This window comes from Dermacentor variabilis, chromosome 2, assembly GCF_050947875.1.
Source record: "Dermacentor variabilis isolate Ectoservices chromosome 2, ASM5094787v1, whole genome shotgun sequence".
NCBI classification, from domain to species: Eukaryota; Metazoa; Arthropoda; class Arachnida; order Ixodida; family Ixodidae; genus Dermacentor; species Dermacentor variabilis.
The window spans coordinates 82,815,578-82,835,826 of record NC_134569.1 but is presented as its reverse complement, the minus strand read 5'-3'; the positions used below and the strand labels follow the sequence as shown (position 1 = coordinate 82,835,826).

General features: G+C 50.7%; 1 protein-coding gene across 1 annotated transcript in view; it reads right to left on the bottom strand.

The window, feature by feature from the left end:
- Window positions 1–19,800, bottom strand: part of LOC142572180 (protein 5NUC-like) — an 80,647-nt gene extending 60,847 nt beyond the window's left edge. Inside the window, exon 1 of the mRNA XM_075681113.1 lies at window positions 19,538–19,800. The gene's annotated coding sequence lies outside the window, so the exon portion shown is untranslated. The remainder of the gene's footprint in view (window positions 1–19,537) is intronic.
- Window positions 19,801–20,249: the final 449 nt, after the last annotated feature.

The following is a 20,249-nucleotide window of genomic DNA, read 5'->3' as shown; positions in this document are numbered from 1 at the left end:
CACGCTTGTCGAAAACGCGACGAGCAATTGCCAAGACTGATAACACGGGAGTGTGTTGCTTGCGCCGGCAGAACGCGCAAAAGATAACGCCAAGGAGCTCAAACACCCGGAGCTTCTAATCCAGGGGTGAATATCCGCATGGCTGCGCTTGGCAGTTTTCGAGCAGACGCTCTTTCGACGCTAGCGCCGAAGTCCCCTTTAGTTACGGCCCTAACAGCAGGGCTATGCTCTAGCAAAATGGCGGCGCACACGATTGTTTACGTTGTCATGGCAACACGAACAGCAGCCACGCGGTGCCTCCTCTCCCTAGGTTTTTTGTTTTTGTTTTTATTATGCCACTCTGCTCCCTTTCCCCTCTCCCCCATGCCTCGCGCGCCGCTTACTTTTGTTTTTGCCTGTACGCGGCGCGTTCTGGTTTGTTTTTTTTCTTATCGCGCTACGGCGCATCACGAGCCAGCTCGCAAGCAATGTGCGCGCTACGCCGCGCATTGGCATTGCTTGCGAGCTGGCGCGTGGTGCGCCATGGGCTATGCGTTGGCAGGCACACAGTCTTGCCCATACTTATACCAGTATATGCCGGGACATAAAAGAAGTCCACTTCCAACACAACAGATCTTTCGTCTCTCTTTATTGACTTCGTTTCCGAAGACAAAGATTTTTCTTATAACGTGGTGGTGATACACGCTTAAAAAATGAACACAAGTAAAAGGTGCGTGACATATACATGAGTGCTAAACACAAAAGTTCACAGACAGTGAAACAACAACAAAAAGAAACGCTAGAAAACGCGAAGGCCGTTTCATGTACACACACATTTAAAAAAAAAGATTTTTATATAACGCCCTCAAGACCAAAATGTAGACGAGCTTCTGATGCACTTCGATATTGCAGAAAACTGGACGAAGTGTATGAGATAGACATGGCAATTAAAGAAAGGGAAAGCTCACTGGTAATGGCAAAAACAATGCCACGCAAAATACCTAAAAATAGAATAAAATGCTAAGATTGTTTGATTGACAGCATACAAAAAAAAGAGCTTACTTATAAACCTGCACGAAAGTATATGAAATGCGTGACATATTCATTACTACCGAACAAAATGAATAAAGACATAGCAGGACAAAAATAACGTTGTACTATAAACTGAAATACACATTATCAGATTATTTTGCATTCGGCCACAACTTGAGTGACGGTGGCAAGGGGGAACAGAAGATAGTCGGCTTTTGCAACAGCACATAGAACACATTCGCAGAAAGCCCTATATTCCTCAATCAAAGACCAGGTGAAATAAGCTAACACTTGACTCTTCTTTCACCCCGAATTCAATGCTCAGCAGTAAAATTACGTCACTTAAGGCACTAAGTCGTACCTACTGGGCACTCCTTTGTATAATAAACGCGAACTGCAAAAAGCTGCATTTAGGACACTTGCAATGCTCATGCTTACCAGAAGAAAAAAAAAAGCGTATCATGCTTACACATGAAGGTTGTTCGCGCGGTTTTCCCATCGGCGATTACTGAGATAATACACAAACACGAACAGTAACTTTTCAGCTCTTAGTACGTTTGTAGAACGTGACACATAGAAAAAGCACTAAGGGCGGAATGGAAAGCTAAACAAGTTACTGAAGTCGCAGAATGAGACGGCACACAAAAACACAAGTCATAGACCAGGTGACAATGAGGAGGAACATCTATTTGTCAGCTTTTCCTACCGGTAAGAGGGAAGTGTAGCACAAGGCGCAAGGACGTCCGGAGGCTCGTGGAGCACACACATGGACAGGGCTGTGTTCGTGTACATGGGCTTTCTGATGTCCTTGGGTGTGCGCGCTCACCTGTTGTCTTTAGACACCCAGAACAACCTTGCAGGGCTTATTTTTGAGGTATTCGTGCACCACTGCACGAGCGGTACGAGTCGTGAAACGGGTGAAACATCGCGGAGCACAAGCACACAGCTATCGAGGACCACGAAACTGACCAAACTGCGCCGGTCAACGCACAGCAGCGCACGCTTCCCGATAACAGCAGATAACGAAACATGACACGTCATGCAGCGGGCTAAGTCGGCGGCGGGCCGCCGGGCGCGCGCGGACACAGTCGAAGGCGAGCGTGTTGCGAGAGATGGCAAGGGGAGAGGAGCTGAGAGGAGGGGCGAAAGGGCACAACTTCCTGGATCGGCGAACGCGGGCGCGCGCCGTTCTAGGATGTCGTACAAGGGAAGCGGATTTGCTTTCCCGCCCTCCAGATGGATGGCGCCCATTACCTCTGCCACCGGAGCGGCCGAGTTTCCTAGGCCGGCTTGTAACTCGAAAATTCTGTCTTCTGAACGACTGAAGACAGGCTTTGCACCCACGCATTTGTCTTGAGTGCGAGTAAAATGAATTATGCGAGTTTCCAATACGTTCTGGTTGAGTGCCTGTGTTGTGGCCACCTCTGTGTATTCGTAGTATGCCATCGCGTCGATTGTAGCCAAGTCCGTTTGGAAACGCGCAGTAGCCCGTGTATTCGTGCTCTTAAAGTGCATGAAATAGGTCCCGGGAAGAGGGGAATGCTTGGAAATAGGATGTTTTCGTGGTATGTACGGCATTGTTTGGGATGAGTATTTTCTACGCCATGTATGTAAAAGCGAACTGCTCTTATTTGCAATGCCGCCCATTCACTCATTTCGCACGTTTCGCCTCTACCCGCATTATTCGTATATGTTAATACCAAAATGACACGTACATGCATGTAAATTTACTTTTCTCAGCTTATGTCGTCCGGTGGAGCTTCGTACGGGAACTACTGCTGCTTGTCAGGTGCCACAACGATGGATGAATGCACAAAAAGCCTGCAACGACCATTTCTAAAGAATAAAATAAACATTTCCTCATTTCACAAAGCGTCTTGCTTCTTTATGAAATTGCACGTGGTGCATATTCAATGGAGGCTTGTAAAGATCATTCGCAATCATTTATACTTAATAATAAAACGATTGTGCATGAAAACCACGCACGGTTGAGCTGTAGAAGCAAAAAGAATATTAAAAAAAAAACGCGTCGATCAGCGCAGCCGGCGTAACGCTTACCAGCTAGCGTTCAAAACGCGCGTCTCTATCGCTGGTCTCTGGCCGCTGGTCTGTATCGGAGTGTCCGCTGTTGTTGAATCCTTTCTCTATGCGTGTGACCTCAAAAACAGGCTACACTCAAGGAACGGCGATGGCGTCGAACAAAGTCGGCGATCGTCGAAAATCTGATCTGCCAGCCAAGGACGTCGGCTTTTATACATGAGCCATCGAAGGTTCCAGAGTAACTGCAGCTGCCCACGTGTCTTCCACAAAGTTCTACACAATTCGTGTCGCACATGCAATCAGATTACACAAGCTTCGGTGACAAGAGACAGCAGATGAAGCATTCGACAAATTTCCGGCACATGCGGGCGCGTCCAGCTCTGAGCTATAACATGTTAGACGGTGAAAGCGGTCACGCGAAAAAGGCAAGCAAGTACACGTATCAATATCAAACTGCTTCACGAAAGCAAACGAACAATAGTCACCGTCCTTCGCAATACAAACATTAATGCAGCAACTCCCTAGTGGGACATGTCAGATAGTGCGTAAGGATTATTTCTAGTCTCTCATCTCGCACTCATTCAACGAATGATTGATTGATAGGGCGGCCGAGTTACGCACACCGCGACTCACTGTGTTCAGAACGACGCAATGTGCTGCAAGTAGTGCAATCACCTGTTGCAATTGCGTAATCGGTGAACCCAATTAGTCGGAATTAATCATATTGGGAGGAAGTAATGTAATCGTACTAAATCTGAATTAGGATTATGTAATAGGACTTAGCATTTATTGCCCTTAACCTTGATTGGATTTAAGTAATATAATCTTAATTGATTTTATATAGGCTAATCATTATCATAATAATAAATCTCAGTAGCCATACGTAGTCATAAGGCATTCCCCTTACGACCCCGTGTATACCTATGGGGTTCATCGTGTCACGCGTTACAGGCAAGCGGAATGACGTACAGATCTCGGAGAGAAGTAGCCCTAGAATGCTTACGCATTTTAAACGTCCGCGGCGTCGCGTGCTTCACTGCAAATGACGTATAAGCGCGCGTGGTGATGCTGCCAGAACACGATATAAATGTCAGTGGCGGTCTCATAGAAAAGCCATAGTAGAGAGAGAGAGGGAAAGAAGGAAGGAAGTAAAGGCAGCTAGGTAGATTAACTATACTTTGGCCAGTGTGTTACCTCACCCGGGGGGAGGGGGATGGAGGAATTAAACAAATTAAACAAAATGAAGAGACACGAGTCTAGATCAATCCAACGCATTAAACAAGGTGCAGCGTATCTGCAGTCGGATACTATAGTCTGTCACCTTCCTGTATTTTAAGAGAGCTGGTGTGGCTTTCTGGGCTGGTGAGCTGTGAGGCCAGGATTCCAAGGCTTTTACTTCTGTAAAAGGCCGACCGCACAGTTTACTCAAGGCACAATGGAGAAACTGGCGTTGTTTGTCCTATCGGGAACACCAACACGGGAGACGATCGATGATCTCTTCACGTCTGCACTTAGCTCACATGGGTGAGTCAGCCATTCCAATGGGATAGCTGTATGAGCTAGTGAAGACGCCCACCACACCACAGCCAACACAGCACCGTTGTGTCACGCCGTGAAATAGTTTTTGGTAAATGTTGTTCTAATGATGGATCCAGGCTACATAATTGATTGCTGACGTTAGAAAAAACATAAAATGCTTCAGCAGAGGGGCCAATGCTGACTTCATGGGATGGGTCGATCGCACCTTCAAGGTTATTAGCTATGTGTTGACTGGCATTGGGGCCCGTATTCACAAAACCACCCATTCACTAGAGCGTTTCGCTACCCATTCAGTAACCGCAGTGACAAAAAGTTTTTTGTTTAAATTGCGCGGCAGATGTACAGTTGCTTTTATACCACGCAACCGCAAGCACCCATACAGGGTGCTTTTTCTAGGCTTTCTGCGGTACAGCTCACCAGCAATAACCAATAAAACGAATCTACGCACAATACAAAGGGTTCAGGCTCAAGCGTTCCGGATCTGTCTAGGCCTGCCTCAGAATGCATCAACAGTGGCTACGGTAACAATCGCTAGAGACCACCTTGTTAAGACTCACATTGAAACTGAAGCGCTCAGGACCCATATAAGGCATCTTGCCAGGACTACTCGTCACCACTTAGCCTCTCTACCAGCGGACAGACGACGCACATCTTTCAGCCAAACGATAACCGCACATGGTGAATCATTGCCGGCTTGTTTCACTCCGGCTGCGAGACCCTCGATTCCTCCATGGTGCCTCGCTCAGCCAAAAATCAAGCCCCACAATACCTGGCATCACGAAAAAAGTTGATCATCACCAGCCCTTAAACAGCTCACGTTACTACTTTTGAACGAGAACTACCGTGACTCTACGCATATCTACACTGATGGATCTGTCCTGCCAAACAGCTCCGCGGTGGCACTCGTGATACCAGCGAAAGTTACAACAGTCAATTTTAAGACGACCCACGCTACCACATCGACGGCAGCAGAGCTCACAGCGCTCTTTACTGCCCTTCATTACATTGGTGATGAACCGCCACACAGCTGCACGATAATCTGCGATTCAAAGGCGGCACTGCGGTCTCTACTGTCACCTTTACGACGCGGACCGCACGAACAGCTAATATTTCAGATTACTGAGACGTTACACCATATAAGTGATGCCGGCCATAAAATAACTTTCCAATGGCTTCCAAGTCATTGCGAGATTATCGGAAATGATCAGGCCGATCAAGCAGCCCGTTCAGCCCTGTTACGTTTCGCCTACGACGCGCGGTATAGCCGGCGCGGATGCAACGGACGCGGGGGCTTCGTTCAAAGCGGCAGACATTTTGGCCCGTTCGGCGCCGCCGCTACGCCTCCCCGCCAAGCGCGTCCAGGCCTGTTCTAATGCCACGTGTCTTCATGTGCGTGTGTGTGTGTATGTGCATGTTGGTGCCCACGCTTGTCGAAGCGCGGCAGCCGGGGAGAGGAGCTCCCCCAACTGTGAAGCGAGGGGGTCTGACCGGCGCCGACACGACGTATGCGCCACCTTCTCTTCCCATTGTGCCCGAACGGCGCCGGCACGACGGCTACGCCACCTTCTCATCCCATTGTGCCCGAGCGGCACAGTCACGTGCTCGTCTATAGAGGGGTTCCTTCTTGCCCTCAACTGCGAGAGTATAAAAGCAGCTGCCCCCGGACGCCAAAAAAGGCTCCGATTTCTTCTGTTGAGTAACGTGCTCTCCCGTCTCTCTACTTCGGTCAACCTGACCGCCAACTCTTTGCGATGTTAGAATAAACAAGTTGTTTTGTTGTTACCTGTCGACTCATGCTTTGCCGGGACCTTCGGATGCTTCCAGTTGTACCCCAGGCCGCCAGGCCAACGCTACCCTTGGGGCTTGCGACCCAGGTGCAACAACGGGCGTCAGCGCTGAGTTCCCAACAACTCGTGCCAGCGGTGCGATTACAACAACTGTCTGCCAGCGGTGAGATCGCGACAACGGAGGCCAGCAGCAAAGATATGCAGTTGACTGTATGCTGAGCAGCACAACGACCATCCGGGAGCAGTGCAACGAGCCCTGTGTGATGACTGGTTGCCTGCAGCGGAACGACTGCGCTGAATTCTTGGCTGCGAGGTTTGGTGAGTGCGGGACTTTCTTCTTCTGAGTTTTGCCAGGCTTTTGTTAGTGTCAGAAACAGAGCTGGTAATTGTGGTTGTCATTGCTGCCGGGTTAGTTTGCGGCAAGACAATAATAGGCAGTAGAGAAAGCAGCATTCAGAGCAGCCATTGATTTGAAGTCGTTGCGCAAACCGAAATTGCTGGAGCTTGCAAGAGAGTTGGGTCTGGATGTCTCAGACAAACTCAGAAAACCAGAACTGCTAAGGGCTATTCTTGAGTTAGAGGCTGAGGATGACGAGCTGTCGGAATGCCTTGAGACTATTGAGGAGAGGTCAAAAAGACAGGAGCGCGAACTTAAAGAGCAAAAAGAGAAACAGGAGCGCGAACTTAAAGAACAAAAAGAGCGAGAGCAACAAGAGAAAAAAGGAGAGCGCGACCGTCAACACGCTTTGGAAATGAAGCGTCTCGAGGTAGAGATGGAACGCGCTCGTAATGGAAGTCAGGCACACGGTGCAGGAGAACGCGTATTGTTCAAAATGACTGACCTGATGCGGCCGTTTAAGCTTGGAGAGGACATTGGTTTGTTCCTGGTTAACTTTGAGCGAACGTGCGAGAAGCAGGGGTTCTCTCGGGAAACGTGGCCACAGCGCTTGCTCACTTTGTTACCCGACGAGGCGGCCGACGTAGTCGCTCGCTTGAATAGAGAGGAGGCAGCGGATTTCGACACAGTGAAATCGAGTCTGCTAAAAAAGTACCGGCTGTCAGCGGAGGCGTTCCGTCGGAAGTTTCGGGAAAATGAGAAAGGCAGAAGTGAGTCATATACGGAGTTTGCGTACAGGCTTATGTCAAACATGCAGGAGTGGCTCAAAGAAGAGAAAGCGTTTGGTGACCACGATAAAGTTCTGCAGTGCTTCGGGCTGGAACAGTTTTATAGTCGGTTACCTGAGAACGTGCGGTACTGGGTCTTGGATAGGCCAGACGTTTGTACGGTGGCTAAAGCCGCTGAGCTAGCCGAGGAGTTTGTGACGCGTCGGGCTCGCGGAGCTAAGGACGGTCAAAAGGGTGAATTTGGCTCGAAGTTTGAGAGGCCGAAGTTCACACCCATGAGAGCAAAGGGCAACACACGTAGTGCGGATGCGAGTGAAAGCAGTGCGACCGAACCTAAGGAGACGGCGGCAGCCGAAGCCGAACGCAGAAAGCGGTTCGAGACGAGGCAAGCGCGCGTTTGTTATACGTGCCAGAAGCCGGGTCACTTTTCGGCGCAGTGTCCGGAAACAAAACCAAAAGTTGTGTTTTTGTCAATATGCAGCACTGACGAGAACATGAAGCTTCTCGAGCCTTACATGCGAGACCTCCTCGTGAACGGGAAAGAGTGCCGAGTGCTTCGCGATTCCGCAGCTACGATGGATGTAGTTCACCCGTCTTACGTAGAACCCGATATGTTCACGGGCGAGTGCGCATGGATCAAGCAAGCCGTGGAAGCTCATAGCGTGTGTCTGCCCGTAGCAAACGTGCTTATTGAAGGACCATTCGGAGCGCTTGAGACGGAGGCCGCAGTGTCATCTATGCTGCCCCCCCAGTACCCGTACCTATTTTCGAACAGGTCCGATCACCTCCTGCGCGAGAAGGGGCTTTTGTTTGGTGAGGCTAGCGTTCAGGCCTTAACCAGATCGAAGGTTCGGGAGCTCGCTGCAAAGGCGGTAGTTGCGGGGCCGACGTTATCAAACAATGAAAAAGGGTCAAAGGCGCAGCAAGCCGATATTCAGAGCACGCCCGAACTGAATAAAATTGAGCCTGTAGCGTTGAAGGCGCCAGATACTGGAGAGGAAATGCCCGATAAGGGAAAGTTAGAAGAGCTATCTGCAGATTTGCTCATCGCGCCTACGTCAGACGGACTTGATAGGTTGCTAAAAGTCAGCCGGTCGGCTTTGATAGCCGAGCAAAAGAAGGATGGCAGCCTAGAAAACGTGCGCTGCAATGTCAAGGAAGGTATCGCCAGGAAAAATGCGCGTTTTGTGGAAAGAGGTGGAGTCCTGTACCGGAAGTATCTAGACCGCAGGGGAGTGGAGTTCGATCAGCTGATCGTGCCTCAACGCTATCGTCAGGATCTGTTGCGCTTGTCGCATGGGGGTTCGTGGTCCGGACACCTAGGAGTTAAGAAAACTAAGGACCGTCTCTTGCAAGAGTACTATTGGCCAGGGTGTTTTCGGGACGCAGACCATTTCGTGAGGACATGTGACACCTATCAGCGGGTGGGCAAACCAGGGGACAAATCGAGGGCGCCGTTGAGATTGGTACCTATCATTACGGAGCCTTTTAGACGGCTCGTTATTGATACAGTGGGACCTCTCCCGGTAACAGCCACGGGGTACAGACACATTTTGACTGTGATCTGCCCAGCGACAAAGTTCCCTGAAGCAGTGCCGCTTAAAGAACTCAGCTCAGTTGAGATAGTCAATGCACTACTGTCCATATTTGCGCGAGTTGGTTTTCCTGCGGAAATCCAATCAGATCAGGGCACAGCGTTTACTAGCGCTTTGACGACAACTTTTCTCGAAAGGTGTGGGGTAAAGCTGTTACACAGCTCAGTGTACCACCCACAGTCGAATTCCGTTGAGAAGCTCCACTCCGTCATGAAGCGCGTGTTGAGAGCATTGTGTTTTGAACATCAAACTGACTGGGAGCTGTGTCTGCCTGGGGTGATGTTTGCATTACGGACCGCGCCGCATGCGGCTACGGGGTTTTCGCCAGCTGAGCTGGTGTACGGTCGCTCGCTTCGGTCTCCGCTTCGCATGCTTCGAGAATCGTGGGAAGGCAGGGGCGACGACCCAGTCGTGGTGGAGTACGTGCTTAAGCTCCTCGAACGCTTAAGAAGGGCACAGGAGTTGTCAGGTGAAGCAATGGCGAAGGCCCAGCAGAGGGCCAAGGTTTATTATGATCGGACCGCCAGGGCCCGTCGTTTTGAGGTGGGCGATGAGGTCATGATATTGCGCACATCGCTAAACAACAAACTAGACGTGCAGTGGGAGGGCCCAGCACGAATTGTTCAGAAACTGTCGGACGTTAACTACGTGGTGAGTCTGCCAGGAAAGCGGAAAGCACAGCAAGTTTACCACTGTAATCTGCTCAAACCTTATAGACAAAGGGAAGCAGTAGTGTGCATGATGGTAAACGTTCCCGAAGAGCTTCCGGTCGAGCTTCCGGGACTAGGCTCAGTGATGAACAGGGAAGACACCGATCAAGTCATTAGTGACTTAATCAGTAAAGCATCGCTGTCGCCTGAGCAGAAAACCGAACTACACCAGCTCTTACAAGAGTTTCAAGGTCTGTTCTCTGAGAGGCCTGGTAGGACTTCTGTCCTTACTCATGATATAGAACTTACCTCCCCAGAGCCAGTACGATCCAAGGCGTATCGGGTGTCACCCCGCCAGAGCGATATTATGGAGGCTGAGGTAAAGAAAATGCTACAGCTCGGTGTTATTGAGGCAGGTGAGAGTGATTATACCTCCCCTTTGATTTTAGTTGAGGTACCGGGCAAGGAACCTCGTCCTTGCGTCGACTACCGCAGGCTTAATTCCATCACTAAGGATCAAATTTATCCGATCCCTAACATCGAGGAGCGCCTTGAGAAAGTTAGTAGCGCTCAGTTTATTTCCACCCTAGATCTTGTCAGGGGTTATTGGCAGGTTCCACTTACAGAAGTGGCTAGTAGGTATGCGGCGTTCATTTCACCAATGGGAACATTCCGTCCTAAAGTGTTGAGTTTTGGTTTGAAGAACGCGCCATACTGTTTTTCAAGCCTCATGGATAAAGTGTTGCGGGGACAGCAAGAATTCGCTTTACCGTAATTAGACGACTTAGCGATATTCTCCGCATCCTGGTCTGAGCATATGGCACACTTGCGGGCAGTATTAACCCGCCTGCGCGAAGCGGGCTTGACAGTCAAGGCTCCTAAGTGCCAGTTAGCACAGGCCGAGGTTGTCTACCTCGGTCACGTGATTGGTCAGGGTCGTCGCCGCCCCTCTGAAATAAAGGTGGCCGCTGTGCGAGACTTCCCGCAACCGCGCACGAAGACCGATATTCGGTCGTTCTTAGGTGTCGCCGGCTACTATCAGAGGTACATCCCCAGGTACTCTGATATCGCGGCTCCCCTGACGGATGCTCTAAGAAAAACAGAGGCCCAAACAGTCGTATGGGACGAGACAAAGGAAAGAGCTTTTAGCGCCCTAAAGAGTGCCCTAACAAGCCAGCCTGTGCTACGATCACCAGACTATACAAAAGGGTTCGTTGTTCAGTGCGATGCTAGTGAGCGAGGCATGGGCGTTGTACTGTGCCAACGGGAAAATGGAGAAGTAGAACACCCCGTCCTGTATGCTAGTCGTAAGCTGACCAGTCGTGAGCAGGCGTATAGCGCCACCGAGAAAGAGTGTGCGTGTCTCGTGTCGGCCGTTCAGAAATTGTCATGCTATCTAGCCGGCTCGAGGTTTATCATTGAGACGGATCACTGCCCTCTCCAATGGCTGCAGACCATCTCTCCCAAAAATGGCCGCCTCCTGCGCTGGAGCCTCGCTTTGCAACAATATTCCTTTGAGGTGCGTTACAAAAAGGGGTGTTGCGTTTCGCCTGCGACACGTGGTTTTGCCGGCGCGACTGCGGCGGGCGGCAGACATTTTGGCCCGATCGTCGTCGCCGCAACACTCATCGCCAGGTGTTTCCAGGCGCGTCTGCGGCGATGCGACCGCCTAGGGATCCTCCTCGCATTCCAGTCATTGTGCCCGAAACAGGCGATGCCAAAGCAGGGATCTCATTCCAGTTATTGGGCCCGAAACAGGCGATGCCAAAGCAGGGATCTCGTTCCAGTCATTGTGCCCGAAACAGGCGATGCCAAAGCAGGGATCTCATTCCAGTTATTGTGTCCGACCGGCAGCGCCACGACAGGGTGCTACGAGATCGTGCGCAGCGCCACGACAGAGTGCTACGAGATCGTGCGCAGCGCCACGACAGAGTGCTACGAGATCGTGCGCAGCGCCACGACAGGGTGCTACGAGATCGTGCGCAGCGCCACGACAGGGTGCTACGAGATCGTGCGCAGCGCCACGACAGTGTGCGTCACCATTAGCCCATTGTACATTCACGTGCTCGTCTTTTGAGGGGTTCCTTCTTGCCCTCAACTGCGAGAGTATAAAAACAGCTGCCCCCGGACGCCAAAAGGAGGGCTCCGATTTCTTCTGTTGAGTGAAGCGTCCTGTATGCTAGTCGTAAGCTGACCAGTCGTGAGCAGGCGTATAGCGCCACCGAGAAAGAGTGTGCATGTCTCGTGTGGGCCGTTCAGAAATTGTCATGCTATCTAGCCGGCTCGAGGTTTATCATTGAGACGGATCACTGCCCTCTCCAATGGCTGCAGACCATCTCTCCCAAAAATGGCCGCCTCCTGCGCTGGAGCCTCGCTTTACAACAATATTCCTTTGAGGTACGTTACAAAAAGGGGAGTCTCAACGGTAACGCCGATGGCTTAAGTCGAAGCCCCTAACGTAGGAATCAGCCTCAAAATTGTTTGTTACTGATGTTTTTCTTCCTGAGGCAGGATTTTTTTTTAACATATTGCTTTTGTTTAGTGTTTCAAAGTGATGATATGCTTTCTAGTGCAATTTTTCAATTTGTGGACGCGTTCTGAGTGATGCTAGACTACTGTAAGGAACTAGGCAGTGGTCTAAAAAGGGGAAAGAGCCTGGCGGGGCTTAGTGAGGGTTGTGCCGTGCTTGCTGACTGAGCGGTTGAGTTTTCAGCGTAGTTCTAACGCTTGCCGGGAACGAGAACAAAAATGTGAACTCTCCCGAAGTCACTTTGCAGTGTCCCGTGCGAACCTGAACGAGAGAACGAGGCCTTCTCTGTGCGCTGCGCTCAAGAAACGTCAAGGGACGCCCGACTTCGGTTATGAGCATCATCGAGCGACATCCCTCCGGACAGCGGATGCAGTCCCCTGTCCATCGGGATCTCCTTCCCCCGGCGGGGCGGTCTGTTGCGTTTCGCCTGCGACACGTGGTTTTGCCGGCGCGACTGCGGCGGGCGGCAGACATTTTGGCCCGATCGTCGTCGCCGCAACACTCATCGCCAGGTGTTTCCAGGCGCGTCTGCGGCGATGCGACCGCCTAGGGATCCTCCTCGCATTCCAGTCATTGTGCCCGAAACAGGCGATGCCAAAGCAGGGATCTCATTCCAGTTATTGGGCCCGAAACAGGCGATGCCAAAGCAGGGATCTCGTTCCAGTCATTGTGCCCGAAACAGGCGATGCCAAAGCAGGGATCTCATTCCAGTTATTGGGCCCGAAACAGGCGATGCCAAAGCAGGGATCTCGTTCCAGTCATTGTGCCCGAAACAGGCGATGCCAAAGCAGGGACCAGCCTCTCATTACAGTCATTGTGTCCGACCGGCAGCGCCACGACAGAGTGCTACGAGATCGTGCGCAGCGCCACGACAGAGTGCTACGAGATCGTGCGCAGCGCCACGACAGGGTGCTACGAGATCGTGCGCAGCGCCACGACAGGGTGCTACGAGATCGTGCGCAGCGCCACGACAGTGTGCGTCACCATTAGCCCATTGTACATTCACGTGCTCGTCTTTTGAGGGGTTCCTTCTTGCCCTCAACTGCGAGAGTATAAAAACAGCTGCCCCCGGACGCCAAAAGGAGGGCTCCGATTTCTTCTGTTGAGTGAAGTGCTCTCCCGTCTCTCTACTACGGTCAAACCTGACCGCCAACTCTTTGCGATGTTAAAATAAACAAGTTGTTTCGTTGTTACCAGTCGACTCATGCTTTGCCGGGACCTTCGGATGCTTCCAGTTGTACCCCAGGCCGCCAGGCCAACGCTACCCTTGGGGCTTGCGACCCAGGTACAACCACGGGCGTCAGCGCCGAGTTCCCAACAGATCGTACCAGCAGTCCGATCAAAACATCTGGTTGGCAGCGGTGAGATCGCCTACGACTTCAAACAGGGGAGTCTCAACGGTAACGCCGATGGCTTAAGTCGAAGCCCCTAACGTAGGAATCAGCCTCAAAATTGTTTGTTACTGATGTTTTTCTTCCTGAGGCAGGATTTCTAACATATTGCTTTTGTTTAGTGTTTCAAAGTGATGACATGCTTTCTAGTGCAATTTTCCAATTTGTGGACGCGTTCTGAGTGCTGCTAGACTACTGTAAGGAACTAGGCAGTGGTATAAAAGGGGAAAGAGCCTGGCAGGGCTTAGTGAGGGTTGTGCCGTGCTTGCTGACTGAGCGGTTGAGTTTCAGCGTAGTTCTAACGCTTGCCGGGAACGAGAACAAAAATGTGAACTCTCCCGAAGTCACTTTGCAGTGTCCTGTGCGAACCTGAACGAGAGAACGAGGCCTTCTCTGTGCGCTGCGCTCAAGAAACGTCGAGGGACGCCCGACTTCGGTTATGAGCATCATCGAGCGACATCCCTCCGGACAGCGGATGCAGTCCCCTGACCATCGGGATCTCCTTCCCCCGGCGGGGCGGTCTGTTACGTTTCGCCTACGACGCGCGGTATAGCCGGCGCGGATGCAACGGACGCGGGGGCTTCGTTCAAAGCGGCAGACATTTTGGCCCGTTCGGCGCCGCCGCTACGCCTCCCCGCCAAGCGCGTCCAGGCCTGTTCTAATGCCACGTGTCTTCATGTGCGTGTGTGTGTGTGTGTGCATGTTGGTGCCCACGCTTGTCGAAGCGCGGCAGCCGGGGAGAGGAGCTCCCCCAACTGTGAAGCGAGGGGGTCTGACCGGCGCCGACACGACGTATGCGCCACCTTCTCTTCCCATTGTGCCCGAACGGCGCCGGCACGACGGCTACGCCACCTTCTCATCCCATTGTGCCCGAGCGGCACAGTCACGTGCTCGTCTATAGAGGGGTTCCTTCTTGCCCTCAACTGCGAGAGTATAAAAACAGCTGCCCCCGGACGCCAAAAGGAGGGCTCCGATTTCTTCTGTTGAGTGAAGTGCTCTCCCGTCTCTCTACTACGGTCAAACCTGACCGCCAACTCTTTGCGATGTTAAAATAAACAAGTTGTTTCGTTGTTACCAGTCGACTCATGCTTTGCCGGGACCTTCGGATGCTTCCAGTTGTACCCCAGGCCGCCAGGCCAACGCTACCCTTGGGGCTTGCGACCCAGGTACAACCACGGGCGTCAGCGCCGAGTTCCCAACAGATCGTACCAGCAGTCCGATCAAAACATCTGGTTGGCAGCGGTGAGATCGCCTACGACTTCAAACAGGGGAGTCTCAACGGTAACGCCGATGGCTTAAGTCGAAGCCCCTAACGTAGGAATCAGCCTCAAAATTGTTTGTTACTGATGTTTTTCTTCCTGAGGCAGGATTTCTAACATATTGCTTTTGTTTAGTGTTTCAAAGTGATGACATGCTTTCTAGTGCAATTTTCCAATTTGTGGACGCGTTCTGAGTGCTGCTAGACTACTGTAAGGAACTAGGCAGTGGTATAAAAGGGGAAAGAGCCTGGCAGGGCTTAGTGAGGGTTGTGCCGTGCTTGCTGACTGAGCGGTTGAGTTTCAGCGTAGTTCTAACGCTTGCCGGGAACGAGAACAAAAATGTGAACTCTCCCGAAGTCACTTTGCAGTGTCCTGTGCGAACCTGAACGAGAGAACGAGGCCTTCTCTGTGCGCTGCGCTCAAGAAACGTCGAGGGACGCCCGACTTCGGTTATGAGCATCATCGAGCGACATCCCTCCGGACAGCGGATGCAGTCCCCTGACCATCGGGATCTCCTTCCCCCGGCGGGGCGGTCTGTTACGTTTCGCCTACGACGCGCGGTATAGCCGGCGCGGATGCAACGGACGCGGGGGCTTCGTTCAAAGCGGCAGACATTTTGGCCCGTTCGGCGCCGCCGCTACGCCTCCCCGCCAAGCGCGTCCAGGCCTGTTCTAATGCCACGTGTCTTCATGTGCGTGTGTGTGTGTGTGTGCATGTTGGTGCCCACGCTTGTCGAAGCGCGGCAGCCGGGGAGAGGAGCTCCCCCAACTGTGAAGCGAGGGGGTCTGACCGGCGCCGACACGACGTATGCGCCACCTTCTCTTCCCATTGTGCCCGAACGGCGCCGGCACGACGGCTACGCCACCTTCTCATCCCATTGTGCCCGAGCGGCACAGTCACGTGCTCGTCTATAGAGGGGTTCCTTCTTGCCCTCAACTGCGAGAGTATAAAAGCAGCTGCCCCCGGACGCCAAAAAAGGCTCCGATTTCTTCTGTTGAGTAACGTGCTCTCCCGTCTCTCTACTTCGGTCAACCTGACCGCCAACTCTTTGCGATGTTAGAATAAACAAGTTGTTTTGTTGTTACCTGTCGACTCATGCTTTGCCGGGACCTTCGGATGCTTCCAGTTGTACCCCAGGCCGCCAGGCCAACGCTACCCTTGGGGCTTGCGACCCAGGCGCAACAACGGGCGTCAGCGCTGAGTTCCCAACAACTCGTGCCAGCGGTGCGATTACAACAGCCCATACTGAGGACCATCACGTACCAATTCCACTTTCTAGAACTGACGCAGCACGGAAGCTCCGCCTGCTTGCTCGGTAGGGCACCACGTCGCAGTGGAATGAGTCACATTTAAGAAATTCTCGACTGTATTTCCTTGATCCCACATTAAGTGTTCGAGCCCCATCAAAGCTTCGCCGTGGAGACGCCATGCTCTTGTATCGACTGTGGTTGGGCGTTGCCTTTACGAAAGCCTATGCTTTCCGCATAGGGATGACCGACACCGCAACCTGTGACCACTGCGGCCATGAAGAATCGATTGGCCTTATTTTGAGCAGTTTCCCGTAGTACAGTACACAGAGGGAATACCTTCGCCACGAACTTGACCAGCTGGACGACCAACCACTATGGGAAAAAAGAATTCTACACCATCGAAAGGACCTAACGTCACATAAGAAGGCCGTGCAAGCGCTATTTCGCTTTTTGCGATATACCGGCCTTTGTGAACGTCTCTAACTGGAACGCCTTTTGTGTGTGTGTCCCTGTGTGTGCGTGTTCTTTTTTTTTTTTAACACTTTCCTCTCTGCCTTCTTTCTAACCCCTATCTCACATCCCCAGTGTAGGGTACGATACCGGAGACAGATATCTGGTTAACCTCCCTGTCTTTCCTCTTCATGTCTCTACTACTACTCTGCCCCTTTAACGCGTTGTCAACGTTACCGGTTGATAGCAGCACAAAGAACAAAGGCATCACGTCCGCACACACTCGAAGAAAATTAGTACGTTTAAAAAAATTAAATTATAGCAAACACAACGCAAACACACAGAGTAAATACATAGAAATGGTGGCGAACAAGTCACAAAATCCAAGCTCGGTTGAAAGCAAGCTTAATGAATAGGATGCCTCTCAACAGGGTGTGAGAGGAAAGGTTCCCGGCAGAAGTTATTTAACGCCATCTACGGCCACCATATATTTTCATCTTGAGAACAGGACAAAATCAATGTAAAAGTAGATTAAAGTAACAAGCACTTTCCAGCGGGCCACAGGCATGCGAGTTGTTTGGTTTAAACTATACCGTCTATGTAAGCTTCATATTTCTAAGGAGATCCCAGAGGCCGAAGGAACGCCGAGTATGAAAGTAGTGAGACAGTTTGTCGCTGCATAGTCTAGACGTGAAGTACGGCCCTTGGAGGACAAGCAGTCATCTAACAACTCTCAGAGCACACCAACATAACGTATCGCAGTGTCTCGTTTAGTGGAGGCTACGGGTATCGCGATTTGCAATGCTTCGTACAAAAAGAAATAAAGAGAAAGATGGAAAGAGGCGTGAGGCGGAGAAAATGAGCTCCCGAAGTATACACAGATGCATTACTAGCGTGTTCTTGAAGTCTTGAAAGGTCAACCACTTGAGGCCGACGGCTATGTGCTCGATGACGTGCTCGTAAAGTGGAAGTATCATAACTTTTGAGTGGTTATGAGACATATTTTTCCGACGCAGGAGTCCCTAAAGACATCTGTAGAATTTTCACTCCTGCCATTCCACATTAGACGGTATGCCGGGCAAGCCTGCTTGCTTTTTCAACCAGTTTCTTAAGTCTTATGACCTTTGATGCATTAAATTATACTTTATCGTCGTGTTCGCGCACTCCGGCAGCCAGCGAGCTCAAATCTCGGAGGCCATGCACTGACACCACGGCAATTTTTGAGAACCCTACCATAGCGTGTTCTTCAGTCGAGGGCCGGCGCTGTGCTTATATCGGTGAAGTGTAGGGAGAGCCTCGCAGTCGAGGATCGTTTGATAATACTGGGATAAAAGCAACATCCCGTATTCTCACACAATCCTCTAGTCGAATTGCCGGGGAGTGTCACTCAGTGTCAGTGACTACTTCTATTAGTAAACGAGAAGAAACGGGGTGAACCTAGGGGCCCGATTTTTATTAGTCCTATCATGAGAAGCCAACAAATACTGACACCAAGGACAACATAGGGGAAAATACTTGTGCTTAATCAATGAAATAAAGAAACGATAAATTAATGGATATGAAAGTGGATGAAAAAAACAACTTGCCGCAGGTGGGGAACGATCCAACAACCATCTATTAGCGGAGGCCATTTAACATAAGAACGGTGTTCTATTATATTGCAAGATAATAGATGCCAAGGGAGAGGAAGTGCAGTTGAGAGCGGTGCTATGAGATTACGAAATTTGTGGACATATTGACGGTGTCTGCTGACGCAAGCCGCTCTAATTGAGAAGTGGTCTTATATGAGAAGGGAAATTTTCGCGCTATATTGTGCCACTCTTAAGGGAGCACGGCTAAGCGCCAAAAAGAGTGCCATCCGCGGTGTTCCCAGGTGGCCTCCCTCACAAGGGCTGACCGAGCCCAATGCTGCAATTAAATATCGATGAGAGAAGCATGTGTTCTACAGTGCACACAAATGAGCCGATGACGATGTTGGCAAACCTACGGCTGAGTTTTGGATTGACCACAAAAGCATTTGAATGCAGCACGCAGTTGACCCGTGGTGTGCTATCATGGGCATGCATACCGTCAACTGCTGCCATATATTCAAATTAGTCTCCTTGTTAGCTCCGAATGCCTAAAGGGGGCGAATATATACCGCTTCTGATTCCCTAAAAGCACCTAAGATAATAACTTCGGTTTGACAGCCGTATATCAGCTAGAGTACAACCGCTATGATTGCGGCGATGAGCAGTATCGAAACTCAAAGTAAGACCAGATATCACCGTTATTCGCATGGCTAAACAGACAATCTGAATCACCAGGGGTAATTAACTGCGTGTCTCTGGCTGTATTAAAGGATTCTGTTTGCTCCTTATTTATTCACTCCCCGTTACAGACGAGGAAGTGACTTTCACGGGCCGTCACTGCTGTAAAAACGTTTTCGTGGAGCTAAATTGGAGCTATGATACAAACCGTTGAATCTGTTGAACACAAATGCTGAAATTGTGATGACGCGATAGTGTAATGAAGTCGCGGCTCCTCTTGAAACGATGGAAAACTAAGCTTGATTGTGCTTTTTAGCTATTCGATATGTTCTTTGCCATTTTCGCATCTGCATGCTTGCAGTTTAGCCGTCTTCCTGTAAGTCTCTTATGCAGCCCATGAGAGAGCGCAATTTTATTTGCTGGAATGCTAGAATGCGTGTTCGCGAGTTCTTGTAAGATGTATACATTGTTTACGAGGCCTTCAAAACTTTTTTTGCGTGCTTCTCTCTTCCTCAACTGGCGTTGTTACTTTACTCGGGAACTTCAGTAAATCATTTCACCATTAGTGACGCCTACATTAGGCAAATGCCCGTATAATTATTTGAAAATACAATTCTAAGTAAGCTAAAGCTACGATTTGTGCACAAAATGTCATAATTACCTTGTCTGCTGAGCTGATGCTGCCTGGCGCACACCAAGAGACCATTCGGCAATCGAAGACGCAGTTGCCAGTATCCGTGAAAAATTCTCGTTCTTCAGAAGCAAGGTTGTCAAGAACGTTATCATCCAGTACAGAATGTTTGTCCGAAAGCATGCGTTGCGTATATGAGTGGCCTAGGCATTGAGAACGTCAGCGTTTTCGAGCCATTTAAATGTGAGAATCGATTTCACAAAGAGCCGACCTTCGTACACAAAATGCACTTTGAAGTCGTTGGTTGCTCTTTTCACCTTTGTAGTGCGACATTTACTGAGAACTGGCGCTCTATCTGCCAACAGATGCGGTTTCGCTCTCCTTATAGCCATGCTGGCCGCGCAGACGCATGCTATACCTGACGGTATTTTTGCCCTTATGTGCGCTCAATGCAGACGAGGGGCGGGAGGTGGGGGGGAGTAGAGATTATCGATCCTTCTCTGTCATTGTTCCCGGTTCGTCGAACAATGCCACACAGCCTGTCTTGACCAAACTGGGCAGCCGGCCTTTTACCGAAGGAAAGGTCCTGGAAGCCTGGCCTCTCCGTCGCACGAGCGTTTCTGCCGTGCCCGAAGTCGACGACAGACTTGAGTGCCCGACTGAAATGAATTGTGGGTCTTCACATGCCAAAACCCCGATCCGATTGAGAGGCCGTAGTGGGGGACTCCGGATTAATTTTGAC